Here is a 16122-nt window from a genome sequence, read left to right as displayed (position 1 = left end):
AATTAAAATTAAAATTAAAATATAAATAAATATTACGTATAGATATATTGAGAGATAGAAAAAGATGATGAAAAATGATCAAACTGCGTTGCCTTTTATAGGGATTTGAGTCCAGGTAATCTCCGCGACTCGCGCCCTTTTTGCTCTTCAAACTCCGCGAGTCGCGGAGTTTGTTTTTACAGCTCACCCAGCTTTGGCTCTTTGTTTACCGACGGATTTTTATATTATATAATATATAAATAATAAATAATTATAAGAATTATTTAAATATTATATTATATTTATGTGCATAGTTGACTTGTAATTTTTAGTCCATTGCGTCGAGCGTTGAGAGTTGACTCATGTCCCGGTTCCGGATTTTCGGACGTCCTTGCGTACAATTTAATATCTTGTACTTTGCGTTTTGAATCTTGTACTCTTGTAATTTTGAGACGTTTCTTATCAATAATTAGAACCTCTTTGATTGTATTTTGTACTTTTGAGGTTTTTGGTCGTTTGCGTCTTTAATTCGTCGAATCTGTCTTTTGTCTTCACCTTTTATTATTTAAACGAATATCACTTTTAAATAGAACAATTGCAACTAAAAGCTTGTCTTTCTTGAGGAATAATGCTATGAAATATATGTTCGTTTTTAGCATTATCAAATATTCCCACACTTGAGCGTTGCTTGTCCTCAAGCAATATAGTCTTGAAATACTAGAATCACTTCTTTATTCTTCACACTTTGTACATCAGTGATTTCTTTACGGCGGTATAAACAATGGTAGTAACGATATGGTTTACAGTCCCACATGACTATAAAAATTTAGATCCTTTAAGGAAATTGGATCTTTATGAAAACATTTGATCTTTTGAAAATTAAATCTAGTTTTTACCCTAGATAAGTTTTCCGGAATAACCCTTCACCGGTGTTTGCAAATTGTTTTTGTGGATTTGGTGGGTTTCATATTTGAAAATTTTAGCTCAAAACTTGTGGTTTTGTGTCACCCACTTGCTAACCTTGTATTAGGAAAGCAATACGTCCAGTATACTTGTTCCGAATATTACCTTTCGGCAAACTACTGTCCGGTTGTAAAGGAAAGCGTTGAACAAGCAACTGTTAAGGCAATGTCCCCTGACATGCTTTTAATTATGGTCTATAACGTGTCGAACGCAATTACTATCCTTTGTAGGAGCAATAGTAAAGCTCACCCTTATAATTTGTCGGTCTGGCACAAGGTCCTGTCTTTGACCATGCTATGCAACCACCGTTCTTACGGTTGACACCCGATTTGGTTCAGGTGACCTAATGAATTCCAGGTGAATTCCTAGGATTTTACGTTCAATGGTAATGGACGCATTGAAAATAGGTTTTCAGAAAACAAATCGGTTTGTAATTTGATCAAAATATTTTTCTCATTCAAGCTCGAGTTTAGATATCATTGAATTTCATGAGTTTGAATTCTCAATCTTTAAGGCCAATCTCAAGGATTGAGTAATATCAGGCTTAAAAGCTGATTTTTGATCTTTTAAGGAGATTATCCTTTCTGGGGATCTGATTCATTAGTCTTATCAAGCTAATTTGCACGGTGCCCCCCCCCTCATTTTACGAGATAAATCCTTCTCATGGTTAGGATAAATCTGACCACTTGGCGACTCTGTTTGATGCTGAGGTCCGTGGATTTCCTGCTGATTTTAGAGATGACTTTTCTAGATTTTTCGTCAACCGACAGCTGGTCTGGACGACAACTTCATGGCTTAAATCAAGAAGCGCGTTTCTTTTTCGGAAGACTTTACTTTCTTTTAATGATGGAATTGATTCATCGTGTAGGTCCATCTCTTCTTTTCTTTCATCGGGTAAAACAGTTAATTATCGTTCAAAACAAAAGTATTTTCAATTATTTGTTACAGAAATATGTGACATATGTTTAAAATAACTTGGTAAATTTTCCCACACTTGGCTTTTATTTTCTTTTATTTGCCTTTTTGTTCTCCTCTATTCCATTCTTAAATGAATTCTAACATTTTGGTTTGTTTCTCAATTTATGTCCTTTCCGAGGTAACAATAACTTCGGTGTTTAATACCTAGTTTTATCGTTCATAAATATGTATAAACATGATTTTGAATTCATTTAATTGAAAATTTTGAAAAATTTTACTAGAATTGGGTAGTCAGTATATAAGACTAGGGCTGTTCTTTATTATCAGAGAGCACTAGATTCTAATACAACTACTGCTTTACTAGTATTTTTAATGGTAACCAAGTGTTTAAGATAAAAAATTTTAAAAATCCGAAAGAATTTAACCCCTTCCCACACTTAAGATCTTGCAATGCCCTCATTTGCAAGAAATCAGTAACAATTTAAATTATTGAGGGTGATTAGTGCAGAAATGATTAAATTTTACCAAAGTTTCCAAACATATTGTTGGTTGTGTTGAATGATAAATGGTGTACATCATTTGTTCATTCCGTCTTGTTGTTATTTCACATATATTTTGCATCTTGTCGTCAAAATTAGTTGCTTTTGTTGAACTTAATGCCAGTCTTTGAAAATGCGTTGTTTTACCCTGTTGTGTACATAAGATAAATTGCAAACATATATACATATTTTTGAAGTTTGGTATATTACCCCACATTCAAACATTATTGAAATCTAAAAATAAAAATTAGTAAATTATAAAAACTAATACAATTCCAACATAAGTATTAAATGTATCAACATTACAAATTATAAAATAAAAAAAACTAAGTAGACTAGGGATGATACTGATACCAGTAGGAGTTCCATGCATAACCATATGTGTTATAAAATTCTTCGGCTGGGTTATACGTAGGATACGGTGGTTGGATCTCTATAGACCAGGGAGGAAATACGGGCGATGGAGTAGGAATATAGTTTCTACCTACATGTTAGCAATGAGCTATGATTTGGTTTTGATGAACTTACCAATCTTCAAATGCTCGATGTCTAGCATTTTCATATTCTTGTGAAGCTATAAACCTTTGCATTTCTGTCATTTCATTTTCCCCTCCCACATTACCTGGCTGTTGGTTTCTCTCAACCTGTGGATGTCTACCATGGTATTGTACTGCGGCATTATTTCGCCTCTTCAAAACATTCGCACCATGGTATACATTTAAACCTATTGTATCGCGGGGTTCTGGTTCTTCGACTAATAATCCCCCCGACTTATATCCACATTGAGATACTCAGCAATTAGTGTAATAAATATACCACCTCCTATTATACTGTGAGGTCTCATCCCCCTAACCATAGCTGATAAATAATAACCCACACAATACGGTATACTTACAGCGCTTTGTGGGTCTCGAATACACATATGGTAAAACAAATCATGTTCATTTACCTTTTCCTTATTCTTACCTCTTTGTGTAATCGAATTAGCTAAAAACCTATGAATTACTCTTAACTCTGCTCTATCTATATCCAAATAAGAGTAATTTCCCCCTTTAAATCGGTGATGGCTAGTCATTTGACTCCATACACCATGCGTATCAAAATTTTCATCAATCTTTCTACCATTTAATATCAACCTTCTACAATCGGCAGATGCTAACTCCTCAGGCGTATATATACGTAAGGCCTGAGCCATGTCTAGTAAAGACATGTGGCGCATCGAACCTCCTAACAAAAATCTAATAAAAGATCGATCGGTTAAACTAGCTACCCGATTATTTATTTCTATACTACATAATAATTCTTCACACCATACTTTATATACAGGTCTACGTATGCTGAATAATCGTACCCAATCGTTAAAAGTAGAATTAACATACCTCTGTGTAAGTAATTCTCTAATTGGCCCGGCCAATTCTACAGCTTCTAATGGTCCCCATTCTATTACCCTAGGTACTTCAACAACTTTAGAATGAAGAGTATGCAAGCCCCTTTGGTATTTTGGATAATCTATCCAAAGTCTGTCAAATCTCAAGTTCGGGTGCAAATCTTCCAAGTGCATATCAGAAAATGTCATAACTGGATGAGGTATATCTTGTTTGTAGTAGTTATCAACCTCCTGTTGTTCCGCATTCTCAGCAGGAGCATTGCGAGCTTGGGATGAAGATTCACCCCTTTCAGTCTGCAAAACACATCAAACACAATTTTTGTGCATCCAAATATGCATTAGTGTCAGCAAAATCATCAATCAAAATAATTATAATGACATGTCCAATTTATATCAAACTTAAGCTCATTTTCATATTTTTATCAAATCTACACTTTTTCAAATAAGTATATACGAAAATGTTCGCCAAGTTCATAAGCATTCAACTCAAATAACATGTCAAAATAATCATTACTAGCAATTAAACAAGTTTCAAATGGCATTATCTCTTAAAAATCAAGTTCATGAATTTTAGACTTGAAAAAGTCCACTTTAATTCTCAAAATCATGTTTAGGCTCAAAGTTTGGATCATTTAACTACCTAAACATGTTACACTACTTAATTTAGCAATAATTCATGATAAAAATTGGCCATAACCTGTTTATATCAAAAAGCCCCAAATTTGCTCAAGAACACAAACCCTAGATTACTCAAAATTTGAAGTTTAAAGCTTCTAATCATGTTAAATAGCATCAATCTAGGTTATACAAACATAATACATAAACAATTTAAGCATAATTACACTAAAAAGCATCAAAATCGAATTGGGTATAAAATTGCTCAAGAACACTAATTTTCGGATTAAATGGTGTTTAGGTGTAGAAATTTACCGTTTTCCTTGAGTAATTCCTTGATAGCATCCTTCTCAACATGATTTTAGTAAAAGATTTGATGATTTTCGGTGAAAAAAAATCAATTTTGGGAGTAATTTTTCGGTATTTTTCGCAGTTTATGTGGGTGTTGTGTGTGGACTGAGCTGATTCCAGCGTTTTTATTTTTTTCTGTAATTTCGGTCCTCCGCGAGTCGCGGCGTTTGGCTCTTTCAAATACCGCGAGTCGCGGTGTTTGTTTTTTTTTTTTTAAATAAACCTTAACTTATAAAACAAATATAAAATAAATTTAAAATTTTGTTTTCCTTTGTTTTAGGAAGAGGTCGTTTCGGATCGATGTCCTAGTCCGTCCTTCGACAAAATTTTAAAATTTGTCTTTTTCAAGCGATTGTTTTAAAAGCTTAGATTTTTGGGTTTTTTTTAATGTTTTTGGCATACTTTAATTTAATAAGATTAAAAATAATGATAATAAAAGTTCGCGTCCCTCCCTCGGGCAAAGCAATTTCGGTTCAAAGACCTAGTCTTCAACTTACGACAAATTTTAAAAATCATATTTTTAACTTAATGAAATAAAGTAAATTTTTGTTTTTAAATTCACACAACTTAAATTTAAAAATGCATAAAATTAAAAATTTACACCAAACTTAATTAAAAATGCATAATATTAAAAATTCACACCAAACTTATATTATATTTTTGTTTTTATACATACAAACTTATATTAAAAATATTAATTTTTCAAATATTGACAAACTTAAATATACTGATTTTACAGAGTTCACAATATTAATTTAAGATTTATATATTAATTTTAAAAACATGGTAAAAATAAAATTAAAAATCTTTTTGACTTTTATCCCACTTTAATCAATCAAATATTATCAAAAATATGCGCCCCTCTTTTCGGTAAAGTAATTTCGGTTCCATGACCTAATTTAACTCATGACGAATTTTTGAAATATTTTGGTTTGATTGATTAAAGATATTTATACCTTAAGAATAAACGTTAAATTTCGCAGTGATGTAATAAATTTTTGAATGATATCAATAATTTCGGTCGCCAAACCTAATTTCATCGAATACCAATTTAATACTTTATAGCGAACAAATTAGCGTTTATTATCAAAAGGTTAAAAATGAAAATAAAAAATAAAAACTGTACAGACTTACATGTGAGATAGTATTCTTAGTGATACGATCTATCCCATTCATAAGATAGTCGGTTTAATTGATTTTCCATGGCTACATAGGCGTAACCTCGAGCATTCAGTGTTTTTTCTTCTAAACATATGAACGGTCTGTCTCTGCATAAAGTAACAAATTCGGTGTTTGAATAGGTTTGATTATTTGAACATTTACCTCCATGGACCATTTTCCGCATTTGTGACATCTTTCAAGGTATCGTGCTCTTCTTTTCGCTGCGGATTTTGATTTTCCTTTACCAAATTGTAACTTATTATCTTCGCATCTGGATTCTTTTCTTACTCCGTCCAATCTTTCTCTGATTACTGATACTATTTCACTCGGAAGTGTGTCATTATTACGTTTAGTGATCAAAGCGTGTAGCATTAGACCATGGTTTAGTTCACAGGAAGTCTTCATTTCGTAAAAACCTAAAAAAAATAAAAATTCAGAATGGGAGGAGAAGACTAGTTCTTTAGGGTCTGCTAGGGAAAGACCATTCGGGTTTCATTTTTGAGAACTACACAAAAACAGACAATCTAACTCTAACAGAAATACATATTATCCTTTAAAGACTTGATTCTCCCCACACTTAGTTAGCTGTGGTATCGAAATTGTGATTAACTTCGTTGTCGACTTCCATCGGACTATCTATGTAGTGTTTAACTCTGTGACCATTAACTTTAAATTCAATCCCATTTGAATTTATTAATTCTACTGTTCCGTATGAGAAAACTCTTTTGACTATGAATGGTCCAGACCATCTTGATTTCAATTTTTCAAGAAGTAGCTTGAATCGTGAATTGAAAAGAAGAACTCTGTCTCCTTCTTTAAATTCTTTTGAACTTCTGATTCTTTTATCATGCCATTTCTTCGTCCTTTCTTTATAGATTACTGAATTTTCGTATGCTTCATGTCTTAATTCTTCTAATTCTTTAATTGACTTAACCGTAGACGTTCAGCTTCATGTAAATCAAGATTACATGTCTTCAAAGCCCAAAATGCTTTGTGTTCAATTTCTACTGGAAGATGACATGCTTTTCCGTAAATGAGTTTAAAAGGTGTGGTTCCAATTGGAGTTTTGTAGGATGTTCTAAAAGCCCAGAGTGCATCCTCCAATTTAATGGACCATTCCTTCGGATTTGATCCTACGGTTTTTTCTAGAATACGTTTTAAAGCTCGGTTGGTATTTTCAACTTGTCCACTAGTTTGTGGATGATATGCGGTGGAGATTTTATGAGTTACTCCATATCTTTTAAGAACTTTCTCAAGTTGATTATTACAGAAATGAGTTCCCCGATCACTTATTAAAGCTTTCGGTGTTCCAAACGTTGCAAAAAGACGTTTTAAAAAGTTGACTACAACTCGTGCATCGTTAGTTGGGAGAGCTTGTGCTTCCGCCCATTTAGATACATAATCAATGGCTACGAGAATATAGAGATTATTATGAGATTTTGGAAATGGACCCATAAAGTCAATACCCCAAATGTCAAATACTTCACATACTTGAATGACATTTTGTGGCATTTCATCACGTTGACTTATTTTTCCGGCCCTTTGACAAGCATCACAGGATTTTCAAAGAAGGTGTGCGTCTTTGTAAATTGTAGGCCAATAGAATCCAGCATCATAAACTTTTCTTGCTGTTAGTTGAGGCCCATAATGCCCTCCTGTTGGTCCTGTGTGACAATGGTTTAAAATTTTACTAGCTTCATCTCCGAATACACATCGGCGTATTATTCTATCTGGACAACTTTTAAACAGATGTGGATCTTCCCAGAAATAGTGTTTTATATCACTAAAGAATTTCTTTCGTTTTTGGTACGACAATCCTTTTTCAAGGAATCCACATACTAAGTAGTTTGCATAGTTTGCAAACCATGGTATTTCATTGTAATCTATCTTCAATAGATATTCATCAGGAAAGTTGTCATGTATGGCCGATTCATTTAGAACTTCTAATTCGGGATTTTCAAGACGAGAAAGATGATCAGCGGCGAGATTTTCTGCTCCTCTTTTATCTCAGATTTCAATATCGAACTCTTGTAAGAGTAAGATCCAACGGATTAATCTTGGTTTGGCATCTTGTTTCAAAAATAGGTATCTAAGAGCAGAATGGTCGGTATAGACCACCGTTTTTGCTAGAACGAGATATGAACGAAATTTGTCAAAAGCAAAGACAATAGCAAGGAGTTCTTTTTCAGTAGTTGTGTAATTCTTTTGTGCTCCTTGTAATGTCTTACTAGCATAATATATAGATTGAAATCATTTTTCAATCCTTTGTCCTAAAACGGCTCCCATTGCAAAATCACTTGCATCGCACATTAATTCAAACGGTAGATTCCAATTTGGTGTTATCATGATCGGCGCATTAGTGAGTTTCTCTTTAAGAATATTAAAAGATTTGATACATTCATCTGAAAAGATGAATGGAGCATCCTTTTCTAGGAGTTTATTCATAGGAGTGGCAATTTTAGAAAAATCTTTTATGAAACGTCGGTAAAAACCGGCATGCCCTAGAAAACTCCTAACTCCTCTAACATTGGTGGGATGTGGAAGTTTAGCAATTACATCTACTTTAGCTCTATCCACTTCAATTCCTTCCTTTGAAATTTTATGACCAAGAACGATGCCTTCTTTAACCATGAAATGGCATTTCTCCCAATTAAGAACTAGATTTGATTGTTCGCATCTAATCAGCATTCGTTCAAGATTAGCTAGACATGATTCAAATATATCACCGAAGACTGAAAAGTCATCCATGAAAACTTCCATGCATTCTTCTATCATGTCGTGAAAAATCGCCATCATGCACCTTTGAAAGGTTGCAGGGGCGTTGCAAAGTCCAAATGGCATGCGTTTGTAAGCAAAAGTACCATAAGGGCACATGAATGTGGTTTTCTCTTGATCTTCGGGTGCTATTGGAATTTGAAAATATTCGGAAAATCCATCAAGAAAACAATAATAACTATTTCCGGCTAATCTTTCCAAAATTTGATCAATGAAAGGTAAGGGGAGGTGATCTTTTCTGGTGGCGTCATTTAATTTTCTATAATCAATACATACACGCCATCCTGTTACAGTCCTAGTAGGAATAAGCTCATTTTTTTCATTTGTGATGACAGTCATGCCACCCTTCTTAGGCACGCATTGAACTGGGCTTACCCATGGACTATCAGAGATCGGATAAATTAAACCTGCATCTAGCAGTTTAATAATTTCTTTTTTAACTACATCTTGCATATTAGGATTTAGTCTTCGTTGGCGTTGCACATACGTTTTATGACCTTCTTCCATAAGGATTTTATGTGTGCAATACGAAGGACTTATTCCTTTAATATCATGAATCTTCCATGCAATGGCTGGTTTATGATCTTTCAACACAGAAATGAGTTGAGATTTTTCATTTTCAGTAAGAGAAGACGATATTATTACAGGTAATTCAGATTCACCATGTAAATAAGCGTATTCCAAATGGTTTGGAAGTGGCTTTAACTCTAATGTCGGTGGTTCTTCTATCGATGATTTATATCGATATCTTTCTTCTTCTTTTAGCATTTGAATTTCTTCTGTTGTTGGTTCATATCCATTAGCTATTAGTGTAGCTAACATTTCAGCTTCATCAATTGGTTCAGTTCCTTCTCCTAAAGAACATTCTCCCGTTCCTTGTAATTCTGAAAATTCTTCTAACAATTCTGCATGTGAATCTATAGTTTGAATATAATAACATGTATCATCTGCAGATTGCGGTTGTTGCATTGCTCTTTCAACTGAAAAGGTAACACTCTCGTCCTCTATACGTAGGGTCAGTTTCTTACCAAACACGTCTATCATTGCTTTAGCCGTGTTTAAGAATGGTCTTCCTAATATGAGAGGAACTTGAGAATCTTCTTCCATGTCCAGAACAACAAAATCTACTGGAAATACTAAAGTACCAACTTTGACTAGCATGTTCTCCATTATCCCTCTAGGATATTTTATTGATCGATCGGCTAGTTGTATACTTATTCTTGTTGGTTTCAATTCTCCAAGGTCTAGTTTAGCGTATAGTGAATACGACATTAAATTTATACTAGCACCTAAGTCTGCCAATGCTTCTATTGAAGTAAGACTACCCAGAAAACATGGAATTGTAAAACTTCCTGGATCAGATAGTTTTTCTGGTATCTTATTCAACAGCACTGCTGAACAATTAGCATTCATAGTAACGACCGAGAGTTCTTCCATTTTCTTTCTATTTGAGATTAGATCTTTCAGAAATTTAGCATATCTAGGCATTCCTGAAATCACATCAATGAAAGGAAGATTTACATTTATCTGTTTAAACATATCCAAGAATTTGGATTGCTCGGCTTCAAGTTTCTCCTTTTTCATTTTACTCGGGTAAGGAAGTGGTGGTTGGTATGGTTTAACATAAGGTTTAGCCTTAACTGTGTTATCTTCATTAATCTTTTCAACTACCGGTTCTTTTTCCTTATCTTGATCAGGTTGTGGTTCTTGTGGAGTAGGAATAGCTTCATCAGAAGTGTTGTACCATTTCTTGTGGTAATGGCTTTAGCTGTTTCATTCCGGGGGTTAGCATTTGTATCGCTAGGTAAACTTTCCGGTTTTCTTTCACCTATTAACCTTGCTAGGTTACTTACTTCTTGTTCCAAGTTTTGAATAGAAGCTTGTTGATTTCTAAATGCTTGAGCATTTTGTTCATTGGTTTGTTTCTGAGATGTGAAAAACTGCGTTTGAGTTTCAACTAATTTTGTCATCATATCTTCTAAATTCGGCTTTTTATCATCGGTTTGTGGTGGTTTGTTTTGAAAATTAGGTCTTTGCTGATTGTAAGTATTATTGGATACTTGTTGATTACTAGGACCTTGTTGGTTGTTGTATGGAACATTTCGATTATAATTTTGGTTTTGATTGTAAATTGGTCTTGGCAGTTGATAATTATTCTGATAATTATTTCCAGGCCTTTGGTTTAGATATGAAACATTCTCTCTTTGTTCCATTGTTAATTCAATACTGAGACAATCTTTTGTCAAATGTGGTCCTCCACACTGCTCACAACTAATTCGTATTGAGCGGATATCTTTAGTCATCTTTTCCATTCGTCTCTCGACAGCATCTATCTTTGCAGAAATGGAATCTAAGTCATGGCTAGAATCGGCTCTAGCTGCTTTAGATGGTCTAACGATATCTTTTTCTTGGTGCCACTCATGTGAGTGGGAAGCAGTGTTATCAATAATTTTGTAAGCATCAGTTTCGGTTTTCTTCATAATAGAACCACCAGCTGCTATATCTATGTCTTTCCTTGTAGTGATGTCGCATCCTTGGTAGAATATTTGTACTATTTGACAGGTGTCTAAACCATGTTGCGGACATCCTCTTAATAACTTTCTAAATCTAGTCCATGCCTCATATAGAGTTTCATTCGGTTTCTGTGTGAACGTAACAATTTCTCCTTGAAGTCTTACGGCTTTAGATGCCGGAAAGAATTGTCTAAGAAATTTTTCAACTAAAACATCCCATGTATCAATCGCCCCTTCAGGTAACGATTCCAACCAATCTTTGGCTTCTCCCTTTAAAGTCCAGGGAAATAACATGAGATATATCTGTTCATCCTCCACTTCTCTTATTTTAAATAGTGTGCAGATCCTATTAAAGGTACGAAGATGTTCGTTTGGATCTTCCTTCGGCGCACCACTAAATTGGCATTGATTAGTCACCATATGTAGAATTTGTCCTTTGATTTCATAATCTGGCGCATTAATGTCTGGATGAGTAATTGCGTGACCTTGGCCAGTGCGTTTAGCTCTCATTGGGTCGTCCATACTTAAAGGTTCCAGATTCTCCATAATTGAATTTGTTGAATCAGAATCACTAGAGGATTCTGATTTAATGGTTCGTTCCTCAACAATCTCTGTTTGAATAATTGATGGTTCCGGAGGAAAAATTAGTGGTTCAGGATCTATGAATTGCCCCTGAATATTCTCCGGATTCTCAATTGTGAGGTCAGGTTCAAAAAATGGATTATCAACGGCGACAATATTAGCTAGATGTCTTGATCTAGTTACAGGTGGTGAGCGTACAAAAGGTGGTGAACGTCTTGCTCGGTGCATTCACTGAATATCCTATTAGTTTTTAAAAGGAAAGAAAAATTATATAAGTTATCTAATTAATAGACTTTTCTGATTTTGCCCACGTTTCGAATAGCCAAAAGATGCAGCAGAGGGGCAGGATTCGTTTAGTCTCAATATAATTGAGTATTGTTTGGCTCCAATAACCCGGTCCACGTACAAATCCAACTATTACTACGAACCAGAAAATTTTGATGTCTATCAATTTAACCACTTAAAATAAATTTTCGTAATTTTAAGAATTTTAGATAAGAAGTAGATTAAAAATCTATGTCCTAAAACTAGAATAGCGAGAAATAAGAAAGAAAAAGAGCGCGTCGAAAAAGGTCGAAAAAGAAGAAAAAAATTGAAAAATAAAAGGCGTCGAAAAATGAAAGAAACAGAGAATGACTATAAAACTTAAAAACACTCGACTAACCCAACTTTATTACTATCACTAACTTAAAATTATAATCGCAAATTGAGATTACTAATTGGAATGATAATTGATACATAGGTAAAAGGCGTCGAAAAATATTAAAGCTTACAAGTAAAACTATATCCCAAATGACAATATCTAAAAAGGCGCTAAAACTTAAAAAGGCGTCGCAAAATTCTAAACCACCTAAATCTTAGTCTAAAGAAAAGGCACTTAAGGGATTTTACGGCAAAGCCTAAAAATCTAGAAGTAAAAATAACTATGGCAAAAACTATGTTTAAAACTAAATATGAGCGAAAAACACAAATATTACGCTAAAACAATTAAAAAGGGACAAAATATAAAAATATACTAAAAGTTGTAAAATTTACAATTTTTTTTTAAAAAAATATTATTTTTATATTATTTATTTTATAAAATTATTAAATTTATAACTTAATTAAACTAATTAAACTAATAATACAAATAATAAAATAAAACTAAATTAATTAATATAATATAAATAACCTAATTATTAGGTTTAAAGTTAATAATAATAATAATTACCCCGTATTAATTGCGATTAGGGTTTCTGGTCACGTGTGTCAGGGCGGCTCCGCGAGTTGCGGTGCCTGAAGCTGGAAAACTCCGCGAGTCGCGGGGTTCGAAAATTCAGATTAGGTAGCTTCGTTTGACAGGTTTCGATTTTTTTATTTATTTATATATATTTTTTTTATTTTTCTGTTTTTAATTTAATTAAAATATTTATATAATTTAAATAAAACTTATATTTTAAAAACTAGAATAGAAATAAAAATATGTTACCATTTTATAAATAAAAATCTTAAAACTAGATTTATATATAAATTTTTTTTTTCGGTTTTTGATTTTATGTTTTAAATAAAAACAAAATATTTAAATAAAACTTATATTTTTATAAAATAAAAATAAAGAAACTTTATAAAACTTAAATATTTCACAAACTCTTAAAAATATTTATATTTTTGTTTTCTTTTTATGTTTTCGAATATTTAAAAAGTATTTTTACAAAAACGTATTTTTATTTATTATGTGTGGCATTTCGCTTCGGCGATCCCCGGCAGCGGCGCCAAAAATACTTGATATTATGCGAGGTGTATATGAAATAGCTTATATTTTATAAGGAAATACTATTAAATACGATACAATTTTACACAAGATATTTATTTATTTATAGAATGGATATACTTAAACCTTGCTACAACACTTATAGGCAGTGTACCTAATCGTACAGTAGTGTAGTTTTTAGTAAGTCCGGTTCGTTCCACAGGGAATCTTTTAATCAAAGCTTAACGCTATATTAGTTTACTATTATAAAAATACAAATATATAAATAAGTAATATTATTATTATTATAAAGGGGGGTTTTTACCGTTTAATGACCGGTTTGTCGATTTTAAAAACTTTAGTTGCAGTTAAAACAAAATGTAAAATATTAAATAAATAAAAGACTTAATTTAAAGCGTAAAGTAAATAACGATAATGAAATTGCGATAAATAAAAGTGCGATAAAATAAACTTGCGATAATTAAAAAGTACGATAATTAAAAGTGCAATTAAATACAATAACAATAAAAGTGCGATAATTAGAAGTGCAATTAAATATAAAATAAAGGAAATTAAATATGAAATAAAAGAATTATGCTTATTTAAACTTCCGTAATCATGATGTTTGAAGTGTTGATTTTAGTTTTATGCCCATGGGTTAATTGTCCTTTGTCCTGGATTATTTAATATGTCCGTCTGGTTTTTGTCCATAACAGTCCATCAGTCATAAATATAAAGTGCGAGTGTCATCGTCAAATTATCCTTATACCCGAAGTTAAATATTCCAACTAATTGGGGACTTAAACTGTAACAAGATTTTAATACTTTGTTTAATAATTACACCAGGATATCGACTGCGTGTAACCCAAGGTTTTAATACTTTGTTATCAATTATGCCAAGTGTCCTTGTACATAATTTCACCCCTGTTTTAATAATTCTAGTGACTATTAATCCATTCCCGTGTCCGGTTAAATGAACGATTATTCATACATATAAATACCCCTCCCATCGTATCCGATCGAGTGTATATGGTTATTTATAGGGACGTCCAATTGTAAATCTTTATATTAAAATTAACAAATTATCATTTAGTTAAACAAATATAAAGCCCATTAATAGCCCATAGTCTAATTTCCACAAGTGTCGTTCTTTTGTTCAAACCCCAATTATGGTACAAAGCCCAATTACCCAATTTTAATATTTTTAGCCCAACATCATGATTACTTCGGATTAAATAAGCATAATAATAACTTAGCTACGAGACATTAATGTAAAAAGGTTGAACATAACTTACAAAGATTAAAAATAGCGTAGCGTTACACGGACAGAATTTCGACTTACACCCTTAAAACATTCGCTAACATACCCTTATTATTAGAATTAAAATTAAAATTAAAATTAAAATTAAAATATAAATAAATATTAGGTATAGATATATTGAGAGATAGAAAAAGATGATGAAAAATGATCAAACTGCGTTGCCTTTTATAGGGATTTGAGTCCAGTAATCTCCGCGACTCGCGCCCTTTTTGCTCTTCAAACTCCGCGAGTCGCGGAGTTTGTTTTTACAGCTCACCCAGCTTTGGCTCTTTGTTTACCGACGGATTTTTATATTATATAATATATAAATAATTATAAGAATTATTTAAATATTATATTATATTTATGTGCATAGTTGACTTGTAATTTTTAGTCCATTGCGTCGAGCGTTGAGAGTTGACTCATGTCCCGATTCCGGACTTTCGAACGTCCTTGCGTACAATTTAATATCTTGTACTTTGCGTTTTGATACTTGTACTCTTGTAATTTTGAGACGTTTCTTATCAATAATTGGAACCTCTTTGATTGTATTTTGTACTTTTGAGCTTTTTGGTCGTTTGCGTCTTCAATTCGTCGAATCTGTCTTTTGTCTTCACCTTTTATTATTTAAACGAATATCACTTTTAAATAGAACAATTGCAACTAAAAGCTTGTCTTTCTTGAGGAATAATGCTATGAAATATATGTTCGTTTTTAGCATTATCAATACACAAAATTGGTTTAGCTGAATCAATAGATAAACGCTTGCAGCTAATAACTAGATAATTGGTAATGAGTACAAAACTCTCAATATTTATATGGGGACATGTAAATTTACATGATGCGATATTAATTCGCATTAAATCAAGTGCAAGTCATAAATATTCACCATTACCAACTTAATTTTGGTCGAGAGCCAAATATTTTCCATCTTAGAACATTTGGTTGTGCGGTTTATGTTCCTATCTCACCACCACAACGCACTAAAATGGGTCCTCAAAGGAGGATGGGAATATATGTTGGATATGAAACATATTCAATTATAAGATTTATTGAACCCATGATGGGTGATGTTTTTACAGCACATTTTGCTGATTGTCATTATAATGAAAAATTGTTCCCTATATTAGGGGGAGAAATAAAAAATAAAGAAAAAGATTTTTCATGATGTGAACATAAATTAATGTATCTTGATCATCGAACAAAAGAATGCGAAAAGAAAGTTCAATAATAATACATATGCAAGAACTTGCAAATAAATTACCTGATGTATTTACAGATACAAAAAGGAGTGACTAAATCATATATAC

The 16122-nt window shown here is 32.6% G+C and overlaps 1 non-coding gene across 1 annotated transcript; it reads left to right on the top strand.

The window, feature by feature from the left end:
• Positions 1-11256: 11256 nt before the first annotated feature.
• LOC139903552 (small nucleolar RNA R71) lies at positions 11257-11363 on the top strand. The gene has a single exon (XR_011778365.1). It is a non-coding gene; the product is annotated as a small nucleolar RNA R71 (small nucleolar RNA).
• The last annotated feature ends 4759 nt before the right edge of the window (positions 11364-16122 follow it).

This window comes from Rutidosis leptorrhynchoides, chromosome 3 (genome assembly GCF_046630445.1).
Source record: "Rutidosis leptorrhynchoides isolate AG116_Rl617_1_P2 chromosome 3, CSIRO_AGI_Rlap_v1, whole genome shotgun sequence".
In the NCBI taxonomy this organism is placed as follows: domain Eukaryota; kingdom Viridiplantae; phylum Streptophyta; class Magnoliopsida; order Asterales; family Asteraceae; genus Rutidosis; species Rutidosis leptorrhynchoides.
The sequence above is the reverse complement of the archived record's forward strand: the minus strand, read 5'-3'. Positions and strand labels throughout refer to the sequence as shown.